The sequence below is a fragment of the Rhipicephalus sanguineus genome, chromosome 8 (assembly GCF_013339695.2).
Source record: "Rhipicephalus sanguineus isolate Rsan-2018 chromosome 8, BIME_Rsan_1.4, whole genome shotgun sequence".
Classification (NCBI taxonomy): Eukaryota; Metazoa; Arthropoda; class Arachnida; order Ixodida; family Ixodidae; genus Rhipicephalus; species Rhipicephalus sanguineus.
Genome location: NC_051183.1, coordinates 147305504 through 147315923, shown reverse-complemented (window position 1 = coordinate 147315923; position 10420 = coordinate 147305504). Strand labels below are relative to the sequence as shown.

Sequence of the window (10420 nt, the reverse complement as noted above, 5' to 3'; positions counted from 1 at the left end):
ATTGTGAACACGAACATTTCAACGTATGAGTAAACATAAATGACGATTTTGCAAAATTTATGATATTGAATAGACTCTTGACGTAACAATCAACGGAGACAATCAAACAAGCAGGAAAGAAATCAACACCAACAACAGAAACAATATGACTGTTATTCTTAAAAAACAATGCCGCCTTGATTTTCCACGACAGCTAGGGCAGAGTAATGTTTAACGGTGTAGGCGTCGTCGTCCAAATAATAGACTCCTGCTGCTTGGTCATAGCTGCGCTGTAGGTTCTTGACTCGAAGTTTCCGGCGGTTGACGTGAAATTCGGCGTGCATGTTTCTCGGTAGAGGTTTCATGATGCACGTTCGGAGAAAGTTGACGTCGCTTGTTCCCATTCAACGGTGGAGCCCAGTGGAGTTGTATCACGATGCCACGGCCAGCTTCAGTGGAGGTGAGCCTGCGGCATTTTGATGGTACGTGTGACTCAGTTAATTTACATAAATCTGCTCCTTTCGTACGGCTTTTAGACGGAACCAATCTGCTTAGAAACATTACGTTCAGCATTCTGGGTGCTCTTCTCACCATTTTTCTAATTTTTCAACACCACTAGGACGCACATATGACCCAAAAGAACTAAAAAAATTGCGGGCCATCATAGAACGCTGTCACCCGTCCGCGGAAGCCAAAAAAAAAAAAAAAAAGCCTGCCGTGCGCAGCGCACGCAGCCAATGCGGAAATAGAATCGTGGAGAGAGCGAGAATGAGCACGGACTCGGTTTGTATTCCCCAGGATAAGAGGAGAGTATCGCCACTTTCAAATATTTAGAGGTTTTAGAAGCCCCTCTCCCCTCAGTCTATTTGTTTGCCTACGCAGCACAGAGAAGGAAATAAGAGGAGGAGGTCACGATGCCACTCTATTAGCTGTTACGTGTCACGCCACGAAGTCGCACGCTCCTGCGGCCAATGACAACATACGTCGTGACCGTTGGGAACTGCTGGGTTTGAAGTCAGCCGAGTGGCGGCAAGCCCGGCCCTTTTGTGTGGTTGTGTGAGCTGTTAGTAAGCGTGGTGCGCGGCATTGTCTTTTGTGTCTCGTGTGGTCGCGGGCCGGCGAAAAGAAAACGACTAACACGGTGGCTACTTCTGAGAAGCGTACCGCCCGCTTCTCTGTGCTGCTTCCAAGAGAGAACATTGTGAAATGCGCTGTGAATTGTTGCAATGCCCGCGTCCACTTTTCCTGTGTGCAAGGTGTATTTGCAAGTGTATGCAAGCAGCTGCAGCGTCGTTCATGTTGAACGTTCGGTTCCTGCCTTCATTTGTTTTGGCCGCACATGGAGGTGCCTGCAGTGGTTATTTTAAAGAGAATTATGGGCCGTGCTTTGAAATCATATCGGCTCTCTGTGGAGTAAATCAAAGAAGACGGACGCGTAACTCGGGATATTAGATGTCTTCTGTGATTTCAATGGGTGTGTTGCGCCGTTGATTATTCAAGCGCGGAAGCCAACTTGTGAGTATTCGAACTTGAACTCACCCACTGCGGCTGATTCAGACTTGCGTCTTGGTGAAAAAAACAAAGGGGGAGGGGTGGCGAAATTCGATCGACTTTTTGATCACGGTGCGTGTTTTCTTTCTCTTTTTGCTCCGACTACGCGGCCGTTATGGCGGGAAAATGTTCGGGGCACATCGTATTTCACCGCTCCCATGCTAGCAGCGTGCTTTACCTATATTTTAGTGATTGAAATTTTCTACGTTTACTAATGCCCCGTTCTCCCCAGCAGTATATAATGCATGTCAAGTGATAAACTAGACCTGGCGCTGTGGTTGTCTAATATTTGCTCTCCGGAAGGCGTGACCGTTACTTGCGTCTACGCAAGATCCAGGAAAATTTGAAGGATGCAATTTAGCTTTGTGTAAGTTGGGGAAGGGCAGGGGGGGGGGGGGGTTATCACGGCATTGTTAGCTCTACTCTTATTAGTACAGTATCTCAAAACTGCTCGTTTATTCTGGTGGCGACTTCCATTCTGCATTCATCTTGCATTCAATCAGGTTTTGTTAGTTTTCCCAGCTTTGTGCTTTCTTGCACGATCTAAACAAGTCGCGTCAGGGTAATTGCTCTACTGAATGGCTGTGAATGGTGGTCTGATTGAGTGTTCTTTATTATGACGTTCAACTAGCTTTATTCCCGCTTGTAAGCTTTGTGAACACCATGGTGTATGAGGTTATGCGTGTGAAGATAATGGTAGGACTATTCGGTTTTCTTTGGGATTATTGTAGGCGTACGAAGCAATTGGGTACTCACCATGATCGGCAAACTGTTGCGAATGTAATAATTTGATAACATTTCTGTGAGTTCATTTTATTCCCAGGCCTGATGCCCCTGCACGGAACCATTGCATGTAACCGTCGTGAACTAAGAATTTTCATTGAGTTGCAATTCCGAAAGCGATGGTTATGTTCAGTATATATGAAAGTACACCTCACCAATTTCACAAAAGATAACATTGTGATTTAGAGATAGAATGCCGTGTCGAATCCCGGTGGATTTCACGATGGAGAACGCAAGCGCGCTAGCGAAGGGTGACATTGTTTTCAGTAGGTGGAATGCCATTCATGTTCCCCTGCTTGTTTACACACACGCCTGGGTAAGTATGCGCAGCCAGTGTGCAAAAAAGGCTCATGAGAGAAGGTTGGGCAGCATTGATGATTTGAAGGCGAGCTTATCTCCTCTATTAAAAAGCGGTGGCTAATTTCTAGTACAATACCATGTTAGCGCTAGTAATTTGGCATGGCTTCATCGGAGACGCGTCCAAGTTATTGTAGCATGTTTATTTGTCGTTAGCAGGTGGCGGTTATAACGAGTATTTCTAACCGAAAAACTTGTTTTCGGCGTGCTTTACGTGTTATTCCACAATAAAACCTGATTTCTTGGTTTGAAAGGTGTCGATTGTTTGGATTGCTCGGTGTATGACAGGGACGCGGTCGTACGCTCTGAAACGCTTGTGCTCAACGCCCTCAACTGCATAGCACTGCGTTTGAAAATACGCTTTTCATCCCGTATCTGTGGCCTAGGGAGAAGCTGTACAAGCATAATGCAATATAAACAATTCGCTTTGCTTACCTTTTCTTCACAAATGCGTAAACGTGGGCACCGCTGAAGCTGGAGAGTGAGGAGAACGGCGTCGCGGTGGTGCAGGTGATCCAGGTATGGTCAGGCCTAACAATGATGCGTGCGGATGCGCCGTAGTGATGGCAACCGCCGTTTTAAAGTACGAAGAACTATTCCACTAACTAAGCATTTTAAAAGATTGCTTTTAACGCATAAGTTATTTAATAGCAGCACAGTGATCGATTGTTTCTAGTTCAGATTTTGTGGTTACGCCACCTATCAGGCGGCATGAACCCTACGTGCCTGGGCCGCGGAAGGCGGCCGTTGACCACTCTTTATGTTTACTATGTTACTCTATGCTCCGCTCTCTTTGGTGCGTACTTGAATACCGACAAAAGCAAGGCGAGGCGCTTTGGAGCCTTCGCCGATGACCTCCCAGGTGGAGTTCAATTCGTGGACGTGGTCAGAGTTCCCGGAGTGATCTTTGAAGATCGGTGCATCGCAAATAGAACATGTAAAGGCGCAATAGTCATAACGAGGAAAGTGATAAACAGGACTTCGGAATACAAGCTGTTACTCGCTGCGAGGGCAGGTGTGGTGAAGACGCAGGCGTGCGCGTATGCTTACTACATCGCACACGTTGGGCTGTGGCCACGCAGTTTCGTCCAGCGCCTCTCGACAGTCATCGGAGAATTTACATGGGAACATAATTGATTTTAAAGGCGCAAAGGAGGACATACACAAGATAGGACACGGGACGAAGCGCCACTGACAACAGTTGTTAGTGGCGCTTCGTCCCGTGTCCTATCATCATCATCATCATTTATCATCCCTTAAGGGCCCTGTGTTGGGCATTACATAAGGGGGGGGGGTATCGAAATATGCATACAAGGTCACATTTACAAAGGAAAAAGGCATGTTAGCTCTGTGCACTGCTACAAAACCGTAAACAAAAACAAAAATGACACATGCTACGCGTTTCCGCATGCGCTTGCAAAGTATTTGCATTGTGGTTTGACACGGACAAAACAGAGAAAAAAAAGAAGACTAAGAACAAACAAATAAACAAAACAAACATCATAGTACGTGTTTACAAAATGAAAGATGGACTGGTTTTGTAAGCAGAATCTACAATAAGGAATGGTTTCGTTATACATTGTTACGGAGTCGAGGACAGTGATATTATATAACTTTAGAGGTACAATATTTACGAAAGAATAAAGAATAAAAAGGTACAGTACAAAATATTTAATATACGCTTGGAAAAAGCAGCAGCTTCGCAGTAAGCTTCCACTATCTTGTGTGAGTCGGTGGAGTACAGGTGTCTGCTGTCGGTCAAATTCATTTTGCTAAGTGGGCTGATACTAACTGTCTGAATTTCGCATTGTCACGTTGATGTACTATTGATTCGGGAAGCGAGTTCCATTCTTCTATGGCCAAAGTGAAGAAAGACCTATTGAATGCGGCTGTAGAGCTAGTTATACGCTGCACACTCATGGAATTGAAAAGTCGACGTGATGTTTGCACAGACGCTTTTAAAGTGGAGGTTCGAAGATCACGGCGATTGTGATACAGTTTGTGAAACAGTGTCAGACGCAGTGTCTTTCTTCGTTGGTCTAAGGAGTCCGAACCGATGGATGATTTGGTGTCACTAATGCTGACCCAACTATTATACTCAGAACTGATGAAGCGAGCGGTCCTATTCTGGACGCTTTCTAATAATTCAATTAAGTAGTTTTGATGTGGACTCCATATAGCACAGGCATAATCGAGTTTAGGTCTGACGTATACCTCATAGGCAAGTTTTCGGATGTTACTCGGAGATAACGAAACGGAGCGTTTAATGAAGCCAAGTGTTTTCGACGTATCTGCCACGTGATGTGTTCGGACCAATTGAACTTGTCAGTGATAAGGACACCTAGATAACGGTACGAATTTACGCATGAAAGAGCCGTGGAGTTTAAAGTGTATGAATAATCTAGGGTGGAATGCTTTCGTGACACTTGCATGCTCTTGCATTTCGATACATTTAGCTTCATCAGCCAGTGGGCACACCAAGTTTCTATTACATCAAGGTCTCTTTGCAGAAGTTGCTGGTCAGTGGTGGAGGTTATGCGACGATAAAGAACGCAATCGTCCGCAAACAGGCGAATTGTGGACGAAATACCACTAGGAAGGTCATTTATGAAGACTAAAAATAAAAGTGGTCCGAGGACAGAGCCTTGAGGTACGCCTGAAATAACTTGAGATATATTGGAGCGGTGGTTGCCAATAACAGTAAACTGAGTGCGGTCTGAAAGGAACGAAGAAATCCAGGACAGTACTAAGGGAATTATAGATAAGGAGGAAAATTTAGCCATCAGACGTTGATGTGGGACCCGGTCAAAGGCTTTAGAAAAATCTAAGTAGATAATATCAGTCTGCAATAAAGAATCTAAATTTAAGTTAAGGTCAGTCGTGAACTCATAAAGCTGGGTATCGCAAGAAATTCCAGAGCGGAATCCATGTTGCTTGGAAAAAAAGAAAGAATTTTGGTCCAGGTGAGAAGCGACCTGTGAGTAAATTATATGTTCTAGCATTTTACAAACAATACACGTTAATGAGATTGGTCTATAGTTCGATGGATCGGAACGATCGCCTGCTTTGAAAACTGGAGTGACCTTGCTTAATTTCCAATCATCTGTAATTGAAGAAGTGCATACTGACTGACTAAAAATTGTTTCTAATCTCTGGTATGAAATGTCCCAAGTACCTTTTAGGATCTTTGTAGTTATGTCGTCAGGCCCCGGAGCACTGAATGGTTTCAAGCTGTTGATAAGATTAGCTATGCCTTCAGCTGATATGCAAAATTGGAGGCATCTGGCTAAAATTAAGGCTGCGAAAGTGGGGTATATTGCGTGCAGGCTCGCGAGTAAATACGAAGGTAAAGAAGTCATTGATAACATCAGCACCACGATCAGGAGGAATGTTTGTGCCATCTTGGTCATGCAAACTTATATTTTGTGAAGAGTTATGGCTCCGTAACAGAACCTTCCAGAATTTTTTCGGGTTATTACGAATCATGTTTTGCAAGTCTGTATGGAAGAATTTCTTTTTGAGCGCTTTAAAAGATTCGTATAAGCACGGAGACATTCAGAGTACTTGTCCCACTTGGACAACTACTTTTGTGTATGTCCTCCTTTGCGCCTTAAAAATAAATTATGAACATTTACGAACTTTCCCAACGAAACGTTCGCCAAAATGGGAACATAAATCTGCCAAGATGAACAACCATACTCCATCCCAGAAGTTCCATTCAGCACTGTGAAGGCTACAGAGCCCATCAGCCAATAGGAAGGGCGATTAGCCATTCCACATGTATTCATCCGCGTCGCGCCGTCTGCTCAGCGTCTTCCTGTCGTCTGCTCGCACGCGTAGGGCGAACAGACGGCATCTCCAAAATAGAAAAAATGGCTGCACCTACCGCAGCTGGTTGCCTCCGCTTCGAATTCATCAAGTGGTCATCACGTGCTGTGCGACCCGTAAGTTACAAACTGACGCTTGTATGTGCTTTAATGTGCTGACGCATTGACAGCAATGTATTCGTGACTACATTTCTCTGAACAGGTCATTACATGAGAGAGAGAGAATAAATGTTTATTCTGAGCAAGCGCACTGTGCGCCCAAGGTGGGCGGCCTCCTTATTCCTGGTTTGTCGCACACGTAAATAAATGATTTCCTTCAGTAACGTGTGGCACATACCCGTATACCATGGCCCATGGAATGCGGGTATGAGCCACAAATGATTCACAGTTTGTATCAACCCAGGAACGGCAATAACAGGCTTTCAAAAATATTTACGTAATCGCGTTTTGGAGCTTGTGTCGCAGAAAATGCGGGGCAGGCGTCGGTAGCGTTGTCGGTGAGGGAAATATCAGAGGGACGGAAAGATTGAAAATCACGGTTAGAGCCGCAGTCGAGCGCAGGCTCAAAAGGCAAGTTAAAATCTTGAAGCGTCAGCATAGGATCTCCCGTAGGAATTTTGACTAGTTCATTATACCAACCGTCGCAATCTTCAGATCACACGAATGGGGTATCCTTTTGCGTAATGGCTGTCAACACTTCGTCTTCGTGCTCTAATTCCTTATAATGTTCCGGAGGCGTCCGTCAAGGCAAAAGAGAACGCGAATAAAGCGCAAATTCGATAGGCTTGACAAGTGCTTTCGTCCCCTGAATGCTCTCTTCCTTGGTGCTTTTATTGTTTCAAGCCAAGGAACGGCCTATAGAACACAACCGTTCGGCAAAAATACCGTTCTTCTTAACGTTCATTTCAATCTGTGCTTTCCATAGCGCTTATAGAACCATTGACAGGTGTGCAATGTGATTTTCTTTTAATCTTGAGTAGAATGGCACGTCGCCTCACCTGTGCATTGTCACCCGCATATTCTTCCTCTGTCGTGCATACCCTTTCCGCCCAACCAAGAAGAGAGCCGACAACGGACCTCTTTGGTGGGTAATGTAGGTCTGTCCGGGATTTGCGCGGTTAGTAATTCATCGATGCGAACTTCATGAATTTTTGCAAGTAGGTCGAAAAAAACTTGCTAGTTTGTGCTAAGGCGTCAAGAAGCGCTAATCGGAGTGTCTGATGTCCTCCCTGGCAAAGGAACCCGTTATCGTAAGTTCTACTTTCCTACTCACGACTGTAGTCTTTATTTAGGTCGGAATCTAACTTTTCCATAATGGGTGTGATTCCCTACTTCTTTGACCTCCTTTATTTATACTCTTCAGTGGGCGAGATCATCGATGTTCCAGTCGTTTTATACTGATGTCCTTCATGTTGGGGAGTGGTTTCAAAGCGCAGTACACTCCCTGAGCTGAGTCCTCCGTTTTCGCTGATGTCTCGGGCTGGTGTGATACTTCTTGATACTAGATTTATGGATTGGTCTAATTCTTGTTACTGCTCTGTGTCGCGTGCCCTGGTGTATCGCGGTGGCAGAGCTTCCTTATTTGAATTTTCTGCTCTACCATTTATGAAAGATATTCCTCGATGCGGAATCGCCTCTAAAACTCTGTTATAACTTTGTGCAGCTTGCACTCGTTCAATGTATTGTTGGTTGGGCAGAATGCAAGTCGTTGTGAAGTCCCATTTCCAGAAGACTTAAGCTTTGTGATATGTCTACTAACTTGCTGCTAGGTTCTAGGTGTTGGACAAATTCAACGGCGCCTTCTGAGGTGCTTATCGAATTCTATGAGCATAATTAGTGACTTCGCTTCTTTCGCGCTGTTTATTTAGTATAAATTTTCCTTCTCTATGGCACTTCAAATTCGGAAAGTTATTTGGGGTTTCCTCCAAACAGTTTTGTGGTATTATGGTGTTTAGTACATATCTGGTGTTTCAAAATACGCGTCCGAAACTCTCAAAAATCAGGGAAGTGCGATATTTGTTCGATGCCTTCGGAATTGCTTCTTCTCTAGCCCAAGCATCTTGGGATGGATAAAGACAACATTTGGGACAGTAATTAAAAACCTGAAATTAATTATATTTTTAAACAGTCGAAAAAGGGGGTTATGTAAAATGGGAGAATTGAAGTCCTTCATGCGAAGAACCCATTGCAGCTATCAGATGTCAAAAACACGGCCTCTAGTAGTAATTGCGAAGTAATGAAATTCACGCCAATTCAACGGCGACACCGAAACCGAAACGCGGAAGCGCGCAAATGCCGTATTCTTCTGAGATGTGCAGATTGAGTGAACGTCGTTTTATCAACCATCAACCGACTTCGTTTTGCTGGTGCGCCGGCTGCGCTTGCAATTATAGCACGCAGGACGGGCATACGTTAACGAACGCGGAAGAATTACACCTCTGTAGTCATCGCCTTTTGAACTCTGACGTCTTTCTGGTCGTCTCCTTGTTGCGCTCATGGGTGCTTCTGTTTCGGTTTCACCGTTCATTATGGTTGAAGTTCATGACACCACAGTAAGTACTAGAGGCCGCTTTTTCGAAATCTTAAAGCTACAATCGCTTCTTCGCATGAAGAACTTCCATTCTCCTATTACACATAACCGCCTTGCTCCACTAATTAAAAAGGTAATTAATTTCACATCTTTATTTACTATCCCAAAATGATATCTTTAGCCATCCCAGGATGCCTGCGGCTACAGGATATGTAATTGTGAGGGCATCGAACGCATATCGCGTTTTCCTGATTTTTGAGGATTTTGGAAACATTTATTTAAACACCCAGTATATCTGGCCGATTTCAGCATTGCCCTCTTAAAATATCTGTGAAGGACAAAAAATCACAGCATGTCCACGGAGTGAATGATGATGAGTGGGCGAAGCTGCGGAGGTTCATCGGTAAACCATGACTCTTCCGTGAATTCTGCCCAGTACATCGTCACCGACGTGAGATCGGGCGCGTTTATACTAAAGGATCGATGAGTTATGACGGCTTGCAGCTCACTTTAATTTTACATGTACGCTGTGAATTTTCATTGTTTAGAAAACCATTGCTTTAGAAAACATATGGCGTCTTTCGTTAAGCAGCTGGCGTCTTTTCGTTTTGCTTTAGAAACATCTGGCGTTCTTTCGTTTTGCTTTTAGAAAACATCTGGCGTCTTTCGTTGGTTTATTTCATCAATCAACGGCGTTTTGAACAAAATTTTTATTGTTTATTCACGCACAGGAGAAATCTCACCAGGCACTACCTTGGAGGTAAACAATGGCTGCTAATGGGAATGAGAGACAGAAGAAGTCGGCTTTTAGCTAACACTTACACTTCTACTTCTACTAACGTTTCCTACTGGAACATGCCAATGGCTGCTAATGGGGAATGAGAGACAGAAGAATTCGGCTTTTAGTTAACGCGCACGCTGCGAATTTTTTATTGTTCAACAACGCACAGGAAAAATCTCCCACCGGCACCACCTTGGCGGTCAAGATCTGGTACATTGTTACGACTGGTTACGCACTACTAAGGCTACGAGGGACCAACGGGTGCCGCCTTAAGGAGCTTCGCCCCTAAAAGCAACCTCGTAGGACCCATTCCATTTTGTCATTAGGCAGTAGAACATGGCCCAGCGTACATCTGAGATTAACGGTTAAACCACTGAAGATTTATTCCTTACTAGTAGGCACGCTTGATACCTGCGGTACAGAAACGCGCACATGCGACAAAAGTCAGAACAGAGTGGGGCGTGCCACAAGCGGAACTAGATCAGATGCACACAGTAAAGCATCTTATCATCTGACGGAAAAAATGCCTGGAGTGTAGAACTTGCCTCAAAGCTCATTGTACATAGGTATGTCACATTCCGACGGTCTTAGAAAACCTTCATAAACTTACAT

At 44.4% G+C, this 10420-nt stretch overlaps 1 long non-coding RNA gene across 1 annotated transcript; it reads right to left on the bottom strand.

Moving 5' to 3' along the window:
* Positions 1–209: 209 nt before the first annotated feature.
* Positions 210–3164, bottom strand: LOC119402996 (uncharacterized). The gene is made up of 2 exons (XR_005186056.2): positions 3106–3164; positions 210–445 (listed from the first exon to the last, which is right to left on the bottom strand). It is a non-coding gene; the product is annotated as an uncharacterized LOC119402996 (long non-coding RNA).
* Between the last annotated feature and the right edge of the window lie 7256 nt (positions 3165–10420).